General features: G+C 41.9%; 2 long non-coding RNA genes across 2 annotated transcripts in view; both read left to right on the top strand.

Moving 5' to 3' along the window:
- Positions 1–24,868, top strand: part of LOC133212796 (uncharacterized) — a 233,388-nt gene that overhangs the window by 10,353 nt on the left and 198,167 nt on the right. The window lies entirely within an intron of this gene.
- LOC133212795 (uncharacterized) lies at positions 1,568–8,302 on the top strand. Its single transcript, XR_009725611.1, has 3 exons — positions 1,568–1,626; positions 4,233–4,322; positions 5,325–8,302. It is a non-coding gene; the product is annotated as an uncharacterized LOC133212795 (long non-coding RNA).

Raw genomic sequence — 24,868 nt, 5'->3', positions numbered from 1 at the left:
TGCAGATCTGCTAGAGTATGTGAATGTGTCTGTACCAGCACTTGGAAGGGTGTTGGTGTCAGCCCATTACCTGTACCCCTGGGACTTGCATGTGGCTTCAGGAAAAGGCAAAACCAAGATGCTGCCCTACTGCTGGTATGGATTTTATTCTGAGGTTTGGTATTTGAAGCACAAATACGGTATTCAATTGCTTGGCTTGCCCAGTCTTGGGTTAACTGGCATAGGGATCTTAGCACACAGTCTAATCATACCAATAGCCACATTCACACTGCAATGTACATTGATAAATCACACTTTCTGATTGTTAGGAGAAGGCTGGTCTGGCTAATTCAAAGGCACAAACATTCAAATGTCTAGGAGTAAGTTCTATTAAAGTTCAAAAATGTCAAAATCATTCAAGCAAGAAGTAAATTAAAATCTTAATATAAAGCCATGAACATGGAAATGTTAAATTTGCTGCACTGTAAGTTGAAACTCATGACTGATCTTCCTCACCACTACATGCTGAAAAGCAAAATACAACTTGTAGCTAATGTTGACTGTGAATTCATTAAACCAGGCAGGTTTCAAATCCTTTTTGAAATCTTTAATATTATAAAGGCAGCAGTAGCAGCAGCTGCCATTTATAGCATCAGCCTTTCAGGTGGCAGTTCACATCAAACCATGCCCTATCTCATTGAGCTCAGTTCTCAGCCCTTTTTCCTGTGCCTGCAGTGGAAACTCCTGCTGATGCTGCCAAAAAAACTATTTCCTCCCTCCTTGCCCAGCTGGAATACCTTTAAATGTTAATTTTTTTACTGCCAGCCCATTATCATGTACATGCTAATGTCAGGAGTAGGGACGTTTCTCACCTTGCTCCCCAAGGGTTTTTTTATTTACATATGACTAAATAATTTTGCCTCCCCAACTACAGGAGGTGAGGTAAATCTTTTAAATTGAATGCCTTCAGAAGCAGTACTAACCCACACTTCACTGTGACCTTTACATAAAGACTAAACAGGACAGTATTGTCTATGAAGCTGGGGCTGATTGAAGCTGGGCTTTGCCTGAGCAACCTTTTCCCACATGTTTCTGGTTTTAGCATGATGGCTTTGAAAGCCCTGCTCCAACATGGCTCCTGCAGTACATGAGACTTGAGGAAAACTTTAGTGAGTTTGTTATTGCCAAGTTTTTTATTAGGTGGAAATTTTGATGTGGAGGAAGTAGAAAGTACAAACTCCTAGGTGGCTGTTAGGGATGATCCAGTCACACGAAGGCGTGGAAGAGACTCATGCAGTAAAATGAACTTGCTCAGTTTCAGGCATAAGAGGACAAAACGGCAGAGCTGAAGCACCTTTTCCAGTACAAAGCTCTGCCAGAAGTGTCTGTCTCAGCCTGGATAACAGTGGCAGGAAGGCATTTACACTATGGCTGGCTGTTCACTCTGGCCAAGAATCCTTGTCCGGGTGCAGGCACTTCAGGGCAAAGCACTTTAGCACCTCTGGTTGGGGTGGGCAGCTGTGAATTGCATTAACACCAATAAAAAACCCATTGTGCACCTGGCTTGCAAGCCCTTCCCTGAGGATTCCATCACAGCGGAGTGCTTGTGTCGTGTTCAAAGTTTTGGAGAATGAGTGTCACCTCCAGGTACCACTGGCAACTCTGTTCATGTTGGGGCACTCTCTTTCAGCACAGCTTCATCTCTGTCAGAGGTGCTTGTCTGTGGTGTCTGGTTTTCTCTTTCAATTAAGCACCCTGTTTAAAAGGTAGGTGCTTCTTCTTATCACATGTGTTCTGACTGTAATAGGATTAGTGGTATATCTTGTGTGGCTGCTGATCTTAATTCTATTACCCAGGACAATTTATTACGTGTTTGTCTCGTTTGTTACTGTTGTATCTGTGACAGCCATTTCATTCTTCTTTTTTCTAATCTCAGGGATTCAACAGCCCAAGGCTTCCCTCCTTTCCTTGCACTGGTTCTGTGGTAATCTTTATGACTACAGAGATCCAAGGGAAGGATAAGGGACTAAAAGCCCCCTACATGTTGAAAGCATATATTGAGGCATAATTGGAGGGTGAAGAAGTGCCAGGTTTCACAGAAATAACCCTTTTTCTCCTGCATTGCCTGGGCACTCCAGCCCATCTCAGGAAGGTGTATGGACAGCAGCAAGACAGTGGGCTGAATAAATAAGTGAAAGACAACACTGCCTTTGACTAGCTATGGGCAGCTTAGATGCACTCACTGGCCAAGTAGGTGTTGGGTTTGTTTTCTTGTCACTCTTTGTCTATGTAAGGTGTTCATGGAAAATTAAAAATACACTCACTTGAAAGCACAAGTTGGGAAGAGAATTTCCAGTGCCCCAGTCTCCAGCTTGCACTGCTGTGTTTTGGATGCTGTTAGAGATGGTGCAGGGGTTTCATGGACTACTGAGTGAGTGCTGGGCAGAGCAAATTTTGCCTGTGCTTTTCTGAGTTCAGGATTGTGCTGTTCCTGTTGGCATGTGAGTTTCCAGGGGGTATTACTCCAATTTCTTGATACAGAGCTCAGCTGTTTTACAAAACTGGTTTGGATTGTATGAATCCAGAACAAGGACTACAGTGGTGGTGGTGAGACAGGATATTTCTTAAGATCCATCGCTATTGTTCTCTGAGTGGGGAAGGTGAAGGGTGAAGAGAAAACCTCCATGAGGAACCCGGAAAGATGGTTGAACTGTGGACTGAGTGTCCTCCGTTAATGTGAGAACAGATTCTAAAGAGGTCTATGAATCTGTCTTGTTACCTGTAAAGTTTTACAAATGTTCCTTCATTTTATACTTGTGTTTTCACAGGAGAGAAGGGTGAGGGGGTGGTCAGAGAGTTTCTGTAATTACACTGAACAAGCATGATTTAAATGACTCTGTAAGCAGATATTTTCATACTAATTTCTAATTCAAGGTGGCATATTTAAAACTAACAGGTTTTACATTTTGGGGGTACAGCCTTAAAGTCACAATAGAAAGTCAATTTTTCAAACCCTTTGCAGGGTGAGACCACAAGCGAAACAGTTTACCTCTGCTGAGAACAAGATTATTCTTTTAATGATCCTTCAGAGGGAAGTGAAGAGAAAGGTTTGGTTCCTTGGTAACTGATATAGTTCTAATAATTACTGTTGTATTAGTGGGAAATTTCAAGAATGCAGATGTAAGAAGAAAGGATGGGGTGAGGCTGACAAGCTGGGGAAAATGCTTTGGAAAGCCTCATACTGACTTGTACTTAGAGGTTTTCAGAGTGCGCTGTCCTCCCTCCCCCCACTCCTCACCATGATCGTGACCACCAAAGGAGTTTGTGAATCTGGCGCGTAGGAGTCATGGCACACAAATGCGTATCTTGCTTTTGCAGTCAAGATGTGATGGTAGAATGGGGCTTTGCGAATGCCCTACATGAGCAGTAGTTAAGAGAGATAATGTTTGGTGTGTAAATAAATATTGAGTGATGCCACTGAGGTAACTATTTTCTTTGAATACCACATCAATAGTCATAATTTGCTGCTGCAGCTGTGATGATACAAAGTTATAAAAGAGGCAGGGTTTGTAGGATAAGGTAGGGTCTTATTAGTCTCAAATCTGTTATATAGATGTGAAAAAAGTTTTGGAGATATCCAAAAGCTTTTCTGGTTTTTCCAGCTATATCATATGGCCTGACAAAACATACTACCCTGCCCCACACAAGCTTTTCTCTCCACTGTTGTCACAGCTGTAGCAACGCATGCTGTGGAGATGTGCACAAGGGTTTGCTTCCTCTGGTCTGGCAGAAGGTGCTGCTTCTTTGTAAAAACCCTCTTAGTAAACTGGATGGGGTTCATAAAAATGGCAGCCCCAGAAGGTATCTGCAAAGGAGAGACTTCCAAAGCTTCATAGAAGCAAAAAAATGGTGTGGGTGGAAGGGGCCTTAAAAAAAGCCCATCTAGTTCCAGTTCCCCCTGTCATGGGCAGGGATACCTTCTGCTAGACCAGGTTACTCAAAGCCATGTCCAACCTGGCCTTGAACACTGCCAGGGATGGGACACCCACTCTGGGCAACCGGTGCCAGTGCCTCACCAGTGAAGAACTTCTTCTTTATATCCTACCTAATCTCCCTTCTGCCAGTTTAAAGCCATTTTCTGTGTGGCCTCTCGCTACATATTTGTGTCAAAAGCCACTTTTCATATTTCTTTCCAGCCCGCTTTGGTACTGGAAGGCTGCTCTGATGTCTCTCTGGAGCATTCTCTTCTGCAGGCTGAACTCTGAGTCTGTGTCTGACTGCATACGAGAGGAGCTCCAGCCCTCTGGCAAACTTTGTGGCCTCCTCTGGAATTGCTCCAACAGGTCCACATCCTTCTTATAACCTGCCTAGTTTGTCCGAGGGATATTTAATATGAACCTTGCTCACAGTCTACCAGTAAATACACGGAGAACAGCTTGTCAGTGGTAGGAAAACCTTTAGTAGATACAAAAATGCAGAATAAGGCTATGCAGAGGTTAAACCACAAATGGAGAGCTGGCCCCAGCAAAGAATCCAGTGGTTTTACTCAGCCACAGGCTTAGCCGCATCCCCTGCTCTCCAGGGAAGTGCCAGGGCACAGCTAGGGCTGCAGATGCCTAGTTATGAGGAAGCTTTCAAGGCAGTGATTATGCCAAAGTGTTCTCTGTTGGGTCAGCTCAAACTGATTTTTATTTTTCTTTGGCAGAAAATACAAATTGTTTTGCAATAGTCTAGTGCTGACACATTTAAACCAGTAAATGAACAGTGGGTTTTGTGAGCGTAAGGAGCTACCACTCCCTGCATGCTCCATACCAGTGCTACCCATACTGAACACCATCGGGTCCCCAAACCTTTCAGCCAAGCCATGGAGCACTCTCACTGAAGCTACACCTCACTCGTCACCTAATGAATTTCCAGACACAAGGAGACAGGTTTTTGAGACTTTCTTCCATATAGTTTCCCAAGAGCATTAATGCCACCAAAGATGAACGGGTCCAAGCTAGTCTTCCAGTGTGCTTTGTGTAAGCGAGACTGGAGGATTGCATTTGGCTGATTAATTTGGGGTTGTGCTGTGCATTATAAGAGAATAATAGAGGTCAGAGCTTGTCTTGAGCAAGGTTTGTCTTTCTATTTCTGTAGATTCTGTAGTTTCTTCCCTCTCATTTTTGAAGGTTTTAGTTGTGGTATGCCTCTCCTGCCTTGGAACATTTTATGGCATGGAGTTATAACCTTTAATCTGCCAGTGTCTTCTCCCTCATCTAGCCGAAAGGCACAGAAAATGCCAATGTTGCCAAAATGAAGCTAATTTGAGGTTGCTAACATTTTCTTTGTCTTTTGCCTCAAAGGAGGAGCGCAAGCTCTGAATCCCTCTGCCATGTAGAGGAAGGCAATTTTTCATGACAACAAACAGCTCGGAGTTGACTAAACCCACAGATTTGGATCCAGACCCCTAGAAGAGCAGCTTGGAGCCCTGCCAGCTGTGCAGATGTGCCATTTGTGGGCACTGCTTTTAAGCCTCTTGCACCGACTGGGAGGAACCTTAAGTAGTTTGTTGCACGTGCTTCGTATTCATTGCAAAGGTTGATATCTTTAAAAGAAAAGTGCTGACAGCAAACTTCAGCTTCCAGGCTAGGAATTTAAAATTTAAAAACCAAACCTGCAGCAATGAAACTCATGCCTGATAATTGCACTGTTTGGCTTTTGGCAGCTCTGATTTTGGCTTTATTGCACATGTATCTCTCCATAGCAGGACTGTCCTGCAGGTCTGAGTTACTTTCTCTCCCAGAGGTACTGTGTACATTGTCCTGGAGCTACTTAGTGCTATCAAAGCAGTGCAATCAGTGGGAGCTTGAAACGTGTATCCCAAATTCAGAGAAAGGGTTTTAAATAACTGCCATGCTTCACTGCATCCAAACTAGGGTTAAGCAGGGATTATTTAGCAGCACTAGAAAACACTTCTGCTCAGCTGGTGAGTAAAAGAAGAGACCAGTTCGTGCTGAGTGTTTAATGCTGCCTTGGAGGCACAGATGGGAGCCAGATGGAATAGCAAATTTTCTACTCAGACCTGCAAGGTGGATCTGAATATGCACATGTCCAATAATCATATCCTGTAAACACTCTGCTCGCATGTGCAGGTAGAGATAACCTCCCTGGTACCTCCCTCCTGTGCATGGTACCTGTTGAGAGCCCAGCTCTGGAGGTTGCCACTATTACTGGAAACTGTCCACAGTGTGAACACTGGGAGCAGCCAACTATGTCAGCACCTACTGGGGTTCAATTGCAGGTGGAACTAGGGTGAATATCCAAGGAGTTTTTTTAGCATGTATTTTGGGTTGCTGGTTCCTCCTCCAGGATAGGTGCCTTGAGTGTCCTAGTATTGTGGGATCTCAGCTGTAATGAGGTTTTCGTCCCAGCATCTCTGTGGTATCTTGAAGCAAATCAAATACATCTCTTTTTTTTCCTGCTTCACAGGAGACTTCCAAGGGTGTAAGGAGCCTAAAACCAGCTGAGGTATTTCTAAGTTCTGAAATTCTATTCTAAACATTTTCAGATCATTAAAAAAAAATATTTCTACTCTTTTAGAGGGTTCGTTTTATATGCTTTTTGTTATTCATGCATTATTTTATGAGACAGCAGTCAAATCAATGACTTGTCATAATATGACATTATTGCTGAAACATTCTCTTATTTTAATGCCATTTATAAAAATCAGCAACTATGACTGATCAGTGCTGGTTAAAATACATAATATTCTTTTCTATATCCAGATGTCCCTGCTGTTTGGAGCAGTGATGGAAAGTATGGGTGTTTTGTTTGTTGTAAGCTTCCTGTGCACTGGAGAGGTTTAGAAAGCTATGGTCAGGTCATGAGTTGTTGGTTGTCTGCAGCTAGCACAAAGCCTGTGCATATTCCACACTGACTGCCCTGGGTAATTTTCCAGAAATTAAATTTAGTGCCTATTTCTGATACATGTCACCACAGACTTGCTAGGTGACTGGATAATGCCATACCCATTATCAATGTCCAAGAAATGCCAAGATGAACTCAATCCCCTCTCTAAAACAATATTGTCTTTTGTTTGCAAGACACATGTGTTTGTAGTTGTGAGCTGTTCAGGTATTGCGGGAGGAAAGACATGTAAGAGCCAGTGTAGTTGTGGGGTTTGGTGTCCTGTGAGCACAGTGTGTTGCATTGTCTGGAGGTCAACCTCCAGAGCAAGGCATGATCTGAAATACTGACAATGCATTGCTGAGTGTCTCACTCAGCAGTACAAGCTGAGTGGGACAGCACAAGTAAGGAACCCAAACTCCTCAGAGTTCAGAGATACTATGCCATGTTAGTATTGCCCTTTATTTCTTGGATGTGAAGCATGGGGCTGAATGGGTGCTTCCTTCCTGCTTCCTGCATTCTTGGCGAGTGTAGAATGATGTCTGGTACAGCTATATGCTCTTGACTCCATCACTGTGTTTTTTGAGGTGAATGATAGCATGAGCAAGATGAACACACATTTGTGGTTGGTTGTCTTTCAGAGGCTGCACCGTGCTGAGAATCTGAGCTGTTCAAAGGCATCTAAATGAAACATATGTAATTGATCGCAACACTCGTGTTCCTACTGTAAGCAGTGCCCCTCTTGTCTCCTGGCTCAGTAGCTTGTTTTGATTTCATGCAAATCTGTCACCTGCTTCTGTGATACATTTCCTCATCTGCAAAAATAGGTCTTGCTGCTACACTAATCTGCTTCTAGTGTTCTCCATTTTCATTTTTAGCCATTTTTGCTGTTTCATTGCTTTTGGGACATAGGTGGAGTGAGTGCCAGGCATTGCTCTCTGTGGAGTTACGGAAGAGCAAGGTCAAAACATGGCACCAGTTCCACTTCTTGTATCTTCTCCAAGAGAGCCCTGCTGGGGCTCTTTCTGTTCCACCTTGGGTTATGAAAAACAGTGCCTTTTTTTGACTTAAAAAGCAAAAGTAGGCACTACATCTTGTCTCCTGACTAACAAAAATACAGGCTCTGATTTAAAAATGCCCTTGTGTCACAATTTGTCCCTTTGAGCTCAGCTCTGTATGAGTTTTTCACATTAAAATATTGTTGTTATTTATTAAATCCCTGATAAAGCTACACTTAACGCTCCCATTATAGAATATGCATTTTTAAATCTGCTGAGTATGTGGTTTGTCACTGATGCAAAGTGTACTGATTCATTAAATAAGACTTAGAGATTCATAAAGCAATTGCTCCAAAATGAAATGTTATTTACATCTAAGTATATTAACGATTATGGAAACTTAATTTCTCCCTTACACGATCTGTCTTGAAATTCCACTGAAATTTTAGCAGTCTCATGATTTAATTATTTAAAATTCATTTTCAGTGTTAAATGCATTTGCAAAAAAAAAAAAAAAAATCAGGAATATTTTTCAAAGCAAATATGGCTGGTATTTTGCATAATGGCATTTTTACAATTATTGGGGGGAAGACAGCAATGGAATTAAAAATATGTATGAGTTTCTGTCTGGTTTAAGGTGAATATTTTAACTGCCATAACTGTAGTATGTGAATCTAAAAGGTCCTTGTATTACAATGAATTTTTGGTAGCAAAATGGTTGCCTATCTTGCTTTCATGGGTTTTGTCTCTGGGTTGTCTCAAGTTCTGCTGACGCTTGCTTATTATTTATCAACCGTTTACTGGGTGGTTAATCAGCCAGCACCAGACAAATTCAATCCTTTATCAAGCACTTTATCAAGGGTTCATCAAATGGTTGGGAGACTGCTGTTAGTCTAATAACACCTTATTGGCACAGCTGTATTAACTCAGCTATAAAAAGACAACACCTCATTCACTTGGTTCCTGTTTTCGCTTTTTCATATAAATGGAAAATGAATGATGCATCACATAGCTGAGTCTGTCCTTCACTGAGGTCTTTGTCCATATGTTTCCTTTTTATGTAATTTATGTTTTAATAGCTAGAGAGCTTAAGGTCTGGGAAACATTTACGATTTCTAAGACCTGATGAGAATTGATAGGTGATGTCATTTGGGAAAATGTTAACCCAAGATTTGTTCTCTAGCAGAGGAGTTTTTCTCACTCCTTTGATACCAGGTTTGCTATTGAATGGTTCCCAAAAGCATCTCCTTCTTCTGAATCTCTTATCCAGTTATCACTTACAGCTCCCAAGTCCATTGGAGGGCTAGTTCCCAGGGCCTGGCTTACAAACATCAGTGAAAGCCTGTAGAAGCTGTTCTCATTAAGTGTTTAACATAAAGGTACAACCACACTCAAGCCATACATAACATTTTTTCATTAAATCATTTGTTTATTAAGTTAATCAATATGGCACAGTTCTGCTTGCTTCTAACTTGTCCTAACAATGCTGGTACTCTTGTTCTGAAGAACTTCTGTTTTTACCACTCTCCATGTGGGGACCTGGGTATGTCCTTTGTTCTTTTTCTTCTTTCCTGGTAACACTCTTTGGGCTCACCTCCTACTTTCAAAATATTTTCTCACTTGGATCAGGAATTGCTGCCGTGTATGTGACCCCATCATCCTCCCTACAGTACTCTGTGTCATTTAAAGATGTGGTGTTCAGGTTGTGCCATAGGAAGCTGTGCCCCACTACCTCCACTGGTAAGGTATGGGTGTATTTCTGCCTGCAGACCTTTTATCCAGTATATTCAGTCCTTCTCTATTGGACCTTGTTGTGAATACTTAATACTGATTCTTGATACCATGGGAGTGATATTTGAGTGATTTTGAATTTCACTCTCCTGTTTTCTTTATTACAGAGAGGAATTTTCCATAGGAGAAGTGGCAAAATTAGAGTTGTTCAAAATGAATGTCTTGGTTTAATGTTTTCAAAAACAATTTGGAAAGCATTTTAATTTCTCTGATTGTGATGGTGTGTAACGTGAACTATCTTGTGTAACATGAAACACTTGGTCTTCAAACTAGTTCAGGTACATCAGCCTTTTAAAAATGGACTTGCTTGAACCTGTGGATCCTGTTTTCTTGGCCCCATGCAAGGAGTAAGTTGTGCCACAGGTGCACATGCTATGGATGTTCTCCTCCATTGCAAGACAAACATCTGCTATATGATGTGTCAAGGAGCAGTGGCATGCACCAATGCTTGCACGACCTGTTAGAGCTGGAGCAGCAAAGCGTTTGCATGTGAAGGGTGCTGACAACCTCTGTTAAGTGCTGAAATGCTTATGCTCCTTCTGCACTGACCTTTTCCAACACCTCAGCCCTTTAAATCTCTTCTCTCTTATGTGGAATACTGTGCTGCAAATGCGTACTAAGTAAATCTGTCATAAGTTTTTTTTATTCTACAATTCTGATCTGCAAGAATGATATCTAAGCTGTTTAGAGTCATTGATTGCTATTGAACTAATGAGCCAAATGCTAATCAATTCTCTAGGAACTGCCATGAAAAGCTATTACACCTCCCACAGTGCCTGCATTGACTGCTTATTGGCAGAGTGATTGTGTTATCTGCCTCAAATTTCACCAGACAGACTATAATAATCTTGGAAAATAATTTACCGTGAATGATACTATAAGGCATGTCTGAGAATGATGAAAGAGGATGATGCCAATAACCTACTGCATGGAGCCTTCTTTAATTATATATGTGTATTTACACACTGCATGATCTGTTGCCTCTGCCTAATGAATACCAGGGCACATGAACTAGGTGGATATCTTTACCTAACTGATGTTCTAGCATGGGAAATGTTGTAGATCTACTCTGAGGCTTCAGAAGAGAAGCCAAGGAAATTTGATATACAATCTGGGGAGATGCGACTTGGCATGCAAGGTAGCAAAGGTGCTAAGTGTGGAGTGGCATTAAGTTGTTCTTGTAGTAGGGCAACAAAGATGCTCAAACAGCTGGGGCACCCCTCCTATGGAGACAGGTTGAGAGAGCTGGGGTTCTTCAGCCTGAGAAGTCTTTGAGCACCTTGAGCAGCCTTTCAGCCTAAAGAGGTGACAAGAAATCTGGAGAGGGACTTTCTAGAAGTGCCTGTAGGCATAGGACAGGAGAAAATGACTTTAAACTGAGAGAGGGGATATTTAAATGAAATATCAGGAAGAAGTTATCTTCTGTAAGGTTGGTGAGACACCGGCTCAGGTTGCTTAGAGAAGCTGTGGCTGTCCTATCCCTGACAGTGTTCAAGGCCAGGCTGGATGGTGTTTTAAGCAACTAGGCTTTGGTCTAGTGGCAGGGGGAATTGGAAGTAGATGGCCTTTAAGGTCCCTTCCAACTGAAACTATTCTGTGATTCGACAATAGTAAAGACCACTGAGATGGCTGTGAGTCTGGAGTGGTATTTTCAGCAGCGACATGAGCACATAAAGATCAGAGGTAGGAAAAATGAGAGGTTTCACCAGGGAGTGTGCAGAAGTTAGGGGTTAAGAAAAGGGTGGAAGTTAATAGTGAAAATAGAAGACTATCAAATTTAAGACTCATGATATATTCATGCCACCATCTGGGAGTGGATTAGTTAAATACAAGTGGAGGATAATCTAAATAGCTCAATCAGTCTGGGTGTAACTACAGACCTGCAGTCTCACCCTGGAATATATTACACACAGCATTTGTAGACTGGCAGGATGGAAGTTACACAAATCAGTCAATAGTAAAAAAAAACAGCTGTGTGGGATCTGGATTCCTGAATATATAATTCCAATCCAAACTGGCTTTGGGAAGTGCTCCCAGAATATCTTAGCAAAGGTGGAGGGTCATCTCAAGTCTGCTGGAGCAAGGTCTGACTACAGAGCCACTAGTAATGGCAGACAAGGATGTAAGAGGGTAATATTTGAAAAGAGGATTATAAAGTGGTAAAAATTCAACATAGGCTGAAAATTACAAGACACAGAAGCAATTCTGCTTTGTTGTTGTTATCCCAAGAGATGTCAGTGTGGTTTTCTCTTTTCCATCCTCCAGCACTGCCTCCTGCCAGAGGAGTGTTTTGAGGGCTGGATTTGCCTCTATTTCTGCTGAAGACAGGTGCCCTGCAGTGTGTGTGTGTGTCTGTGCCCATCCTCTTCCTCCTCCCTCTTTTTCCTTGCTCTTCCATCCTATGGCATGAGACGTTATGGCACATGGCATTCTCGGATCACACGCTTTTCCTTTCCTTGTTCTCTGGGACAGAGATGATTGTGATACTGTGATACTGTGATACTGTGAGTGATGTCTCCCTTAATTAGCACTCTCCCTCTAGCTGAAATGGTCTTAGCATTACTTATAACATTTACAAGATTCTCACTAGACTTAATTAGCCATATGCCATGAGATGTATGATCTGTACACACTTAATTCCACATGTAAGTTTATTCCAGCTTTCCATATGGTCCATGCCATCATATTACTGGCCACATAAACCATGATGTGGTTTGCACAGATATCATATACTGTTGGCAGTTGCTGTTTCTTTGGTGTCTTCCATCAGTCTGTACTTCTCAGTCTCCTATGCCTTGAAAGCATCTGTTTAACTCCCCCACTGTATTATAGTATTAATTGAGAGCTAAAGTCTCTACTCTTAAACTTCTAAATCAAACTCAGCTATAACTGTAATATTATCCCTCTTCTGTTGTTTTTTCTTTATTAGCCAGTATCATTAAAACTGAACCAAACTGATAGTGCATTTTCACTGATAAATACATTTGTCTTAGCATCCAAAACACAGATTAAGCTTTATAGAGTTTTGTACCTCAGAGTTTAATTTTACTAAACATTGATATAACAAAATTAAAATGTAATTTCTTTCCTAAGACAGCTGAGTTTTCCCACCCACAGTTAATTGTATTCTGTTGTTGATTGCTTTTTTTTTTTTTTTTTTAAGCAGAAATGAAAAAAATATACAGGCTTGACTGAAATGGTTTTGTGCTATTCATGTCACCAGCTGATAAATCCTAGGACAGTTGCAGACACTTTCATGTGTTTTCTCAGCAGCCAGAAAGACAGTGATCCGTGGCTGGAGAGCACATGCCTGAGCTCCTGCTGGGAGGAAAGCATGAGCCTCACTGAAATGGCAGTAATTTTCCTGGGTTGACATATCTGATGACACCATCTGTCTGGTGCTGCAGGATGCTGCTGTAGTTCATTGGCTGTTCATACCTTCAAACACCTGCCTTGGGAGGAGTCACCTTGTTCAGTTACCTGCCCACACAAAGATGTAGGTCTCTGGGCTGTAGGACCCAGCTCACCCTAAGGTTCCTTCACTGAGATAGCCTGAAAGGAGAGAGTCCCAAATGATGAATCTTTGTGACTCCTTCCTCAAAGTGGAGCTGTAGAAAAAATATACACCATGTTGCTTACTCACAGTAGCAGCTGTAAGAGTAAAGGAGCTATGGTAGCTTCTGTGACACCAGGTACTGATCTTTCAGAAGCTATTCCTGCTTCTAGTAGAGATTTTCCAAGTGAAAGAAAATAAATTCCAAATGCTATTTCTGAAAGGTAGCAGGAAGAAACTCATCACTGTGAGGGTGGTGAGGCACTGGCACAGGTTGCCCAGAAAAGCTGTGCCTGCCCTATCACTGGCAGTGTTCAAGGCCAGGTTGGACAGGGCTTGGAGCAACCTGGTCTAGTGGAAGGTGTCTCTGCCCATGGCAGGGCATTGGAACTGGATGATCCTTGAGGTTCCTTCCAACCCAAACCATTATGTGATTCTAGGATTCTATGATAATGCGGAGCACCAGTGTAGTTGCTTTGTAATTGTGAATACTGAAAGAATTTCACCATATCCTATGTATGTTTTTGCTTAAAGCTATTGCTCATCATGGAATCAACAGTTTATGAATGCGCTGGAGATATCGCTATTTGTGAGTAGGTAGCCCGATGTGTGTTTGTTATACTTTCCCTCAGAGGTTGAACAAACTGCACTTGCCTCAGTCATGGTTTATTATGAAGAGACACACTCTTGGGCTTGCTGGCCAGCACATCTCCCCACCACTCCTTGGCACAGGTGTGGTTTGGGCTGGAGTGATGCTTCTGGGTGCTCCTGGTTGGAGGCGAACAAGGACCAAGGGCTTTTTCTCTGCAAAAGGCCCAGTGGATGTAATGAGGAGGCAGGGCTCCTGGTGGGCATGCTTCTAGGAGCGGGGACCCTCTACAGGGGTCTTGTGCAGGGTCTGGAGAAGAGGCAGACATGGTCCTGGAGAAACCATGTCAAAACAGCAGGATGATTTTATAACTCTCCAGAAGCGCTTTTGCTGGCTGTGTATGGAAGGTGAATAATAGACATTCTGGGGGTTTTATCTACAGATTTCTTCTAAAAAAGAGAGAAAGTAAATTTGCTGGTTTTCTTTGCAGTGGTTAATCACACTAGCTCCTCAGGCTGTGCTCCTGCTTTCTTGGAATTTGCTTGAATTCAGCTCCTGCCCATAGCTTCTTGTTATGCCTGCCTTGCTTAGATTAGAGAGACCTTTAATACCCGTTGTTTTCTCCCTGTGAAGGTACTTATACACTGTAATCAAGTCTTCTCCTAATTGTCTTTCTGATGAACTAAGCAGATAAAACTTTTTAAATCTCTCTGGGTAAAGAACTTTCTCTAATAGTCAAATTATTTTTGTAGCTCTTTTCTGCCCTCTCTAATTTGTCAAAGGCTTCTTAAAACTCGGAAAGTCAGATTGTGCTGTTCTGCAGCAAGTCTCTGCTGCACTGTGCACACCAATACAATCTCATTCATGCCAACCCCCTGTTTGCACCCCAGGGACCACACTGCTGCTGTCTCACACTGGTGGCCCCACAAAGCACAGAGAGAAGACTAGCATCTTCCTGGTGATGTTAATGCAACCTGATGCTAAATGCTAGTAGTGGAGTTTCTACATTCAAAGTTCTCTAAACCAGACTGCCCCAGATGTCATTCAAACTCATTGCACTCTGGGACTGCAAGGCAGGTTGCCACCTGTATGTCTTCATCCCTCATGATATTTCCCACTGATAGCATCTCTGCTGTTCATCAACATCATCGAGTTCATGTTTCATGCACTGATTGGAACTGGTGACTAGGCTACATGGTTAATGCTGATCCTTGCAGATTCCTGTCTAACAGATGTTCCCCTGATTCCCTTTATTTCTCTTTTCTTTTCACTCATTTACCTTAATGGATATTTCTGGGCTCCCAGTGATGCAAAACCAAATGCCTTGTCTGGATATTGGATTAGATGCATCCAGGCATCCTGCCCAAGTCTTTGGTGCCATGAAGTAATAAAAATCACATATTTGCAAGATATTTTTCCTTTAAAACCATGTTTGCAGGCTTATTTATAACCACACCCTTACCTCACTTATATAATGGTTTGGGTTGGAAGGGATCTTAGACATGATATTAGTTCCAACCTCCTGACCCAGCCAGGGACACATTCCATCGGACCAGTTTTCTCCAAGCCCCATCCAACCTGGCCTTGAACACTGCCAGTGATGGGGCAGCCACAGATTCTTTGGGCAACCTGTGCCAGTGTCTCACCACCCTCACAGTGAAGAATTCATCTTACTCACCTAATTCAATATTATTTCTGGTTTTCTACTGTTTCTGTCTGGGATTTATTTTGGGGTAACAAATATATGTCTACTCAATTCTGCATCCTTTGAACACTGACATGTTTTTCAATCTTTGCCCTTTCCCCCACTATTTAATACTTTCATCTATATGCATGTAAATTATTTCACTGCCCATACTAACACTATTTTTTACTTAACTGGACTTTACCAACTTTCAGTCTCCACACATCTTTGAAATACTTTTTAGCTGTAAAGGAATGGGAAAATAATTGACCAACATCATGTAATATTTACCCACTTTGAATTCTGTCCAGTCTAGGAAAACACTGCTTTCACTGCTTTTAAGTAAATCTCATTTTTTCAACACTGCTTCTATTAATTTTTATTTAATGATGGATCTTTTGTCTTAAACCTAGGTATAACTTAAATGGAGGGCTGCCAGGCTCTCTTCAGTATTGCTGCTGCTCTTTGCACCATGATAGAAGCTATTGGTGAAGCACCATCTATTGTTGCTGGCCCTCTATCTGCATGGTCTCCAAAGCCTGTCCAACCCACAGGTCAGTGTTCATTAGCACCATGGGTGAGCCATGTCCACTGAGGGTCCTGGAAGTCTCAGTTTTCAGTAACTGAAAAGTGTTCATAGAGGCTTTTGTGTGCAGCCCTCACTTTACCCTTCAGCAGCCTGAAAGCCAATGCCACTGTACCTGCCAGGATCTTCATTCCACCAGGGACCTTGCTCATATGAGTTTCAGCTCCTCAGGCTTGCTCTTGGGTTTATAGGTTATTAGAGAAAAGGGAGCAAACCCACAAACTCCTCTTTGCTCCTGGCCATAACGTTTCAACTTATTGTTTGCTGAATTTGAGTTTAAACTGTGTTGTCCTTGTTAGTGTCCAACCTTCTGGAGTTAAATTGAGCACATTGCTGTATGTGCCAGCCAGCCTCTAACCCAGCCCATTAGCTTCCTTGCCTGGGAGAAGTGGTCTGTCTCATTTACACAGCCTTCATTACACAATGTGTTACAGAACTGATTTTTGTTTTATTTTGTTCCATTTTCATGCCAATCATGTAGCAAGTGGGTCAGCTTTAGTGTCTTCTGCAGTCTCTCCTGCCTCCCAGGCAGGTCTCTCAGAACACCCCTTTGAGCTGTCTTTTCTGCATTTCTTTTCATTGCAAACATTTGCTGATTTGTTCTTCTTTATGCTTCCCTTAGGCAGTATTTTAGGAGAAGTTTCTAGTAGTACCAGGTGAAAATCAGATGAGCAAAGACTTTAGAAGTGTTTTCAAGAATTTTCTTCACACAATCTATTTGGAGACGCTGGCAATAGTGAAACATAGAATCAGAATTGCTTAGGTTGGAAAAGACTGTTGATCTTTGAGTCTAACTCTGAACCCAGCACTGACAAGTCCACTATTAAATCATGTCCCTAAGTGGCACATCTACATGTTTTTTAAATACCTTCAGGTATGGTGACTACACCAGTGCCCTGGGCAGCCTGTTCTGATGCTTGACAACCCTTTTGGTGGATAATTTTTTCTAATATCCAGTTGAAACCTCCCCTGATGCAACCTGAGGCCATTTCTTCTTGTCCTATTGCTTGTTACTGAAGAGACTGACCCCCACCTTGGTGCTACCTCCTTCCAGGCAGTTGCAGAAAGCAAGAAGGTCTCCACTGAGCTGCCTTTTCTCCAGGCTAAACAGCCCCAGTTCTGTCAGCTGCTTCTTGTAGGACTTGTGCTCCAGACCGATCCGCCAGCTTTGTTGTCCTTCTTTGAATAAGCTTCTTCATTTTTTCTCCCTATATAACTTTGAGACATACTTGAGGTACTTCTGAGTTTCCTGCTCCTTCTTGCAAAGATCATGAACTCTATTACTTTATTTTCTTTTTTATTTTTAAATTTTGTTTATTTATTTATTTTCCTGAGTTCCAGCCACATTTTTCTGTTCAGCCAGGCTGGTTGTCTTCCCCATTGACTCATCTTTAGCACACAGAAACAGCCTGCTCTTGCCCCTTGAAGATTTCCTTCTTGAAGAATGTTCAGTCTTCCTGGACTCCTTTGCTCCTCAGTACTGCCTCCAAAGAGACTCTGTCAACCAGGCTCCTAAACAGGCCAAGTCTGCCATCAAGTCCAGTGAAGCAGTTCTGTTGACTTTCCTCCTTGCTTCTCCAAAAATCAAAACCCTTATAATTTTGTGGTTGCTATGTCCAAAGCAGTCTCCAACCATTACATCACCCACAAGTCTTTATTCACAAAAAACAGGTCTAGTGGGATGCTTTCCCTAGCTGGGTCACACACCAGCTCTTTGAGGAAATTATCTTCCAAACACTCCAGGAACCTTCTAGACTCTTTCCTCTCTGCTGTGTGGTGTTTCCAGCAGATACTTGATAAGTTGAAGTCCCCCCTTAAAATCAAGGGCCAGCTGCTTACAGAATATTTCATCTGCCTCTTTATCCTGGTTGGGTGGCCTATAACAGATTCCTATGGTATCTGCCTTGTTGGCCTTCCTTCTGAATTCTGCTCATAAACACTCAACCCTATTGTCACCATCATTAAACTCCAGACAATAAAAACACTTTCTAACATAGAGGACTACTGCACTGCCTCTCCTTACTTTCCTGTCCCCTCTGCTTTCCTGTCCCCTCTGAAGAGATTATAGCCATCCATGGCAGCACTCCAGTTGTGTTAAGTCATTCCACCATGTTTCCATGATGGCAACTATGTCACAGTGGCTTCCAGCTCCTCGTTTGTTGCCCATGCTGCATGCATTGGTGTAGATGTATAACATGTAGATAAACCTGTGTCTTTGCTGCCACATAGATCTCCATTCCCTACCTCCATTGAGACAGTAGAACGAAGGATCTTGCTAGCACACCATCTCTCAAACATTGGCATGCTGCCTTCATGCTACCTTTAGTGAACCTGGTTTTGTCCCTTTTGCCCTTCAAATTGAGTTTATGGACCAAGCATATTAGCATAATTCATATGATGCCTGTTGCTTGTTGAATGGTGGTGTTTTTATGCTACAGCTTTTCATTTGGTCCCAGTTGAAGCTGGCAGCTTCTGGAACACAGGTGCAGATCCCAGGAACGGAGAGAGAGGAAATATTTTTTAAAATGTTAAAGGGAAAAAAGCTTCCATCTCAGTCAGATTTCAGACACTTTTTTTCTTGTTCTCTTTTATACACACAACCCCCACCCCCCAGGGCGGAAACATGATAAAGGCAGAATTTGGTTAGTTTCTAAGCAAACATAAGTGTTTGCCTGAAAGCAGCCAGGACTTTGTTGGCTTAGGGGAGCGAGAACTTGCATGCATGTGCTTGGACACTGCCCAAAAACAGGGGCAGTTTTTTTAACGTGGGGAAGGCATGAGGCTGCCTGCCAGCCCCCAGTGTGACAGTGGTCCTATGTGTACAGGAGGGGGTAGCCTTCCACAAGCCCCAGCATATCCCAGTACGGATGTGGTGCATGCTCATACTGGATCCTGGGAATGATAACAGGTGGATGTGCTGCTGAACACCCATGGGGGTCCAGTGCCCTCCCAGCCATTCTCAGCACCCTGTTGCTTTTCTCCCCTCATTGGATTGCTGCCTGAATTCAGTTTAGTGCTTTTTTCCTCATGGTGACACAGCCAGTTATGTTGTTAGGATATTAATGAGAACAGCAACAAAACTCCCTCGTTACTTGGAGCAATGCAAATAGTGATCATTTTGTCGTTGACGATTTCGTCTACAAAGATAGCTCTACTCTGTTGTATTTTCTCCTTTGGGTACAACTTTCCAGCAAGAGCTGACTCACTTGAGTATGCTTCAGTTAACTTCTTTTTTTGCTCTTGCTACAGGAAATTCTGAAGAAAAAACATTGGTCAACAGGGTTCAGGGCAGAGATGGTTTTAGTCCTGTGTTTAGGTGACGTTAACAATACTGGTAAAATTGGTACCTCAACATAGGCGGCCACCTTGGGTTTTCATCATTCTACCTCTTTTTGTTTATGGCGGTAATGATAAATGATTCAGTTTAACAAAAGACAAATAAATTTACTGAAGAAACTAGGTTTGTTTTCAAATTATGAGACATCCTCTGACATTAAGTTTTAGAAAGTGCTGAAATGTTTATTTTCTTTATTAACAAAGCTGTGGAAAATGGTAATGGGTTTTTAAGTCATAAGAAATAAAAAGACAGCTAAATGGGAAGAAGAACAGGCACATTTTTCATTATAAAGGAGGAAGATTTTAGAAATCAAAGAACTGAACCATGACTAATGAGTTTGGGCTAAGTTTTCATCTCTACCAAGGGCTTGTTATGCAGCTCAGATAATTAAATTTCTGTGTCTCATTTTGTCTATCCACAGCTTTTCCTTCTGAGTTTGTATTTGTTGAATGTGACACACTGTTAAAGGCTGGATCAACTTCCATAGCATCACCTTTGTGCTTTGTCTTTTGCTCTGGCTCACAAGGCACATCTGAAACAGGTTGGAAAAAGTTGTGGAATTTATTTAACCAAAAGTACAAACTGGATGACTAGCAGAAGACTTTGGGATCCTCCAGTGAAAGTTAGCTTTTATTAAAGTGTATCCTAATGAGCATGCAACAGTATGAGCTCCAAGAGTCTGCTGCAGATTTTATTTGCCTTTCCCAGGTAAAAATATTACCATGAAAGTAACCTTACTTCCCAACAGTACTTTGCGTTTTACTACTAAGACTTGATTCTCCAGTAGTCTGAGATTAATTACTTTGTGATTGTAGAAAACATGCTGCTACAAAAAAAAGGTTAGTTTCTCATTATCATTGAAAGTACAACTTATGTTTGACATGTGTGGCGTTGTTTTAGTGGGAAACAAGAGTTAAAATATGAGATTACTGAAGGACAGAGAAGCTGTTTATCATGAGACTTCTGGAATGGGAATCATAGAATCATAGGACAGTTAGGGTTGGAAGGGACCTTAACATCATCTATTTACAACACCCCTGCAATGGACAGGGACGCTTCACAATAGACCATGTTGCCCAAGACTAAAGATATGTGTGACAGCTCATCCAGGAATGGACGGTTTAAGGCAGGAATCATGGCAAAAGATACTGTAGCCCCTGTTCTGCAGGAGGCTGGAGCAGATGGCTCACATGGTCCCTCCTGGCCCTGCAGTCTGTGCATCCTAGGGAGAAAAACCCTGCTTTACAAACATGCAAGGTTCATGTACCTCAAGTTACAGTAGGCTTTATGGTAGCTTAAAATAATTGAAAGTACTAGTACTGAGCTATATTTTCAAAGATTTGATAATATGATGCAAAGTAAGCACTTTGGACAAAAGAAAAAATATAGCATAATGTTCCTATTTTATTCTCAGTAGGATTTTTTTTCTGTCTAAAAATAGCAACCATGCATAATATATGTAATATATTCTCTCATGTCAGAATTTATCAGGGAAATGCTTTGGCTGGTCAATTTCTGTGTGAAAAATTAAGGGGTTTTCCTCATCCTATCAACGTGTTTTGATTTTACAATTGAATAAAAAATAGATTTTTAAATAAGAGTCACATAAACCAGTAAAATACAGAACAGACCCTATTTTCTTTTCAGAGGCAGATTCAGCATTGTTTGAAACTGGAATAGATCACTTGGTAACTCCTATTATTAAGGACCATTATTACAAATGCAACCAAAAAGCTCATGAATGTTGTGGTAATTCTAATTTGTATCATCCAACTGTGATGCATCAGCCAGTTTTTCTACTCAAATGTGGTAAGGGGAAGAGGGTAAAACAAACTTGCTTTCTGTTCTGGAAACACAGACCATTCTTGGATGCTGTACAAATCCAAAGTGACTGAGACCAGACAATTTAATTTGTCTAGAAAACAGTCTGCAGTTCAGATAGATAGCAGCATTTTCTTTTTTATTTCTTTATGTTTTGAGTGGGAAGTTAGGTTTGGTTTAACTTTTGGCAGTTAAAGCAGGCTCTTTTTTTCAAGGCTGCTTCTCCTGGCAGAAGGCTGCAATGGGATCACTGATGTGCTGAGATGATTCAGTCCAAACCAACAATATGAACTAATCTCTTCTAAACGAATGCACAGCATCCATTCCACTAGTGTGCTGAAGTGCTGTGTGGTCTGGCAGCAGACTCATAGCCAATGCCAAGCTTAAGGTCTGAGTACCTGGAAAATACAATCATGTTTGACCCTTGTGCTCCCAGGAGACCCTTTGTAATGCTTTAGGACAAGACTTCATTTCTCCATTAAAGGGAAGAAACTGACCCCTGATGAGGGGTTATAGGCATTGATATTGATCTAATCTATGTATTTATTAGTTTTCCAGGGCACAGGGTTGATTTCTGGCAGCAGGGAGGCTGGTTTATCCAGAGAGCCAAAGTGCTCAGCAGGGTGCTGATGGAGCTGGCGCAGGAGAAGATGAGCAATCACAGGCAGACAAACCAGTATTAGTCAGACGCGCCTGCAACTGGGACGTGATCGATGCCATTAGCATCACCTGGCAGAGCCCTGGGAGCAAGTGCTATTTCTGGAGGCACCTTGATTTCTAGAGAATGGAGATGATTTATGATTAGGAAAGGCTGCTGGTGAGCTGGCTTGGTGCTGGAGAAGTTAATCAGTTGGTATCAGGATACTGTGATTTGTTTGACATTCACGACTTGTGTTGTAAAGATTTTGTGTCAGGCAGCATTTATGCAGGAGCAAAATGAGGCTTATTCTCATTTCACTTTATTTTTACCATGTAGACAGAGGTCTTAAAATACCTTCTATGTTTGGAAGCAGGTGAGGCTTTGAGGTCCCCTCAGTGCTGGCTGGCAGGGGAACACGTGTTCAGGCAAGCAATTTTATGAATCCCTACTGTGCACCTGGTTAAGTTTATCTTTCTTTAGTTAAGGACTTCAGGACAAGACGAACATCAAGAGGCATCTCTCTGAACCATCACATGAGTCATCTCAAGATTGTTATTGAAATATGTCAACTGTATCTAGAAATATGTCCGTCCTGGAGCAGAAATAGCAGTGAAATGTTAGCCTGTCCCACCTGGGAACCAAGCCAGGCAATGGTCAGGACAAGGTAATTAGAGCAGTGAAATATTCTGAACTGTTCACAGAGAGGCTGCTTTTAAATTAATTGGGGGAGTGCTAACAACATCTGCAGGTCAATTCTGATTGCCAAATTGGAACCTGTACTCACATAGCATGTTCTGAGAGGCGGAAAAATAGTCTGGTTTCATATGAGTAAGGATGAGTTTATATGAGTGATGAAAATACTTTACAGAGACAAAAGCAGGAACTGGTCAAGGAGATGCATGGGCTAAAGACTGCAAGGACTTGAAAAATGCATGAAAATGATTACATGTGTTTTTCTGGCATTGGAACTCAATGGATGTGTTTGGGAAGGCTGGATTTATCCCATTCCCACCCACTTGTGTGTACTTTCAGCTCCAGCTCCATGGGTGGCTGACCAACAGGTCTGCAGGGTGGCCTGATCTGATAGTGTCACCCGCACTTCAGCCCCAGCTATGGGGGTAATCCCACATGTTTTTATTCACGTCTGTGAACATATGCTGACTTAGTTAAGAAAAATGGTCTGAAGGTCTGTTAGAAAAGCATTATGACAAGGCACGGACAGCTATTTTAGATTTTATATTTACCAACAATGTCTGCTGGAGAAACTGAAGGCAGAAAATAATTCAGCTGATTATGGCCATAAACTAATACAAAATTATGAAATTTGTGATTCTAAGGACTGGAAGGAAAGAGAGCAGCAGAATAATAACAGTTTAAAAAAGCAGATTTAACTGCAGTTGGGGAAGCAGCAGCAAGGGCCTCTTGGGAGGATATTCAAAGGCAAAACAAGCTGCAGCAGAACTGGCTGTTACTGAATGAAGCTGCTTTCAAGGCATGATAACAACCTCCTGTTGCAAAGGAAAGACAGGCATTCCAGAGGCTGCTCCTTGGCTCTCTGAGGACGTGGAGAAATAAAAAGAATCTTTCAGAAAACCAGAAATAAGGGCAGGTTACTAAGAATGAATATAAAGGAATAAACTCCCATCTGTAAGGATAAAATCAGAAATAGGAAGGCATAAAACTGGCAAAGAACATAAAAGGCAAAAAGTCACCTATAAACATATCAGAAACAAGAGGAAGACAAAGGCATATATAGCCCCAGTATCAAGCTGTAAAGGGAAGTGAATGAAGGCTGAACTCTTCAATACTTTCTTGTTTCCACCTTCAGAAAAAGGTTAATTGTGACCAGACACTTACTGCAATTAATTTTAACAAGGGAATAACAGGAAAGAAAAGATGAAAGCATACTTAGAGAAATTAGATGTTTTCAAACTATGGGAGCCTGATGAAATCCGCCCTATGATACTTGACTTGCCCCAGAAAACCCCTGCATCAGTGAAGATTATCCATGGTGAGGATGCAAGCAGAGCATTTCTGCCTCCAACACACTGGGAAAATTATAGAGCTAGAAGCCTAAAACAAGTACATGTGAAGGTCCAAGGACAAATGATTAAAAAAATCAGTTTGTGGGTGTATAGAGTATATTATGATAAGAGTGAACAGGTTTTTCAGGAAGAAATCAGCGACAGAGCAGCATGGTTTGCTTTGATGGGGTAAGTGTCCCAGAGCTGGAGGAAGCACCTGAAGATGCATATCCAAGTTAGTGGCTTGGGAACTAAGGGACTGCGGCCTGGTTGAACCTGTGGTAACACTTCCCTTTCCAAATACCTCCCAGAGGCTGCCATTGTGTTTTTGCCAAATTCAGAAGTGTTTTGCTCAGTATTTTTTCACTTGGTTGTTAAGAAGTACTTTAGATACACAGCAAATTGCAGTAGTACCCCTTTTTGAAGCATGGACAGATTCCAGATAAATAACAAAAGGAAAGCTAACCTGAATATAGTGGAGAGCTCACTTCACACTGGGCGTCCAATCTGAAATTTGCTGACATATCCAATTACTTGAGTATTCAAATAACAGTTAAAAGCAAGTTTTAATTGAGAACTGTTTTCTAGTCTTTCTTTGAAATAGCTCAAGAGGAATTCTCCCTAGGTCTTCAACAAGTTTTCACATCCATCTCTAGTAATTATAGGGTGCTCTGCTTGAGTGTGCAATAAACCTGAAACAGCAGCTCTCAGAGCTGGGGATTTTGGTGCCTCTGAGAAGATCTAGTTAAAAGGGTCCAAGAACTGAACAACACACCAGGGGTATAAAAGGTTAAATCTCCTGTGAAAAACATATCCCTGCTTGGACAAAGTAAACATTGGCTTGTCTGTCGCTGACCTTTAACTGGAGGATAGAGATGTGGCATGTCAAAGGTCCCCCCTGTGCAGGGGGATGTGGTGATGTGCAACTGCACTGCTATGGTTGTGCTGGACTTAGGGATCCTCCACTGGCTGCCTTTT

Source organism: Neopsephotus bourkii, unplaced genomic scaffold (assembly GCF_033783945.1).
Source record: "Neopsephotus bourkii isolate Nb327-2 ecotype Australia unplaced genomic scaffold, CSIRO-AGI_Nbou_v1 NB_740, whole genome shotgun sequence".
NCBI lineage: Eukaryota > Metazoa > Chordata > Aves > Psittaciformes > Psittacidae > Neopsephotus > Neopsephotus bourkii.
This window is presented reverse-complemented; position numbering and strand designations above follow the sequence as displayed.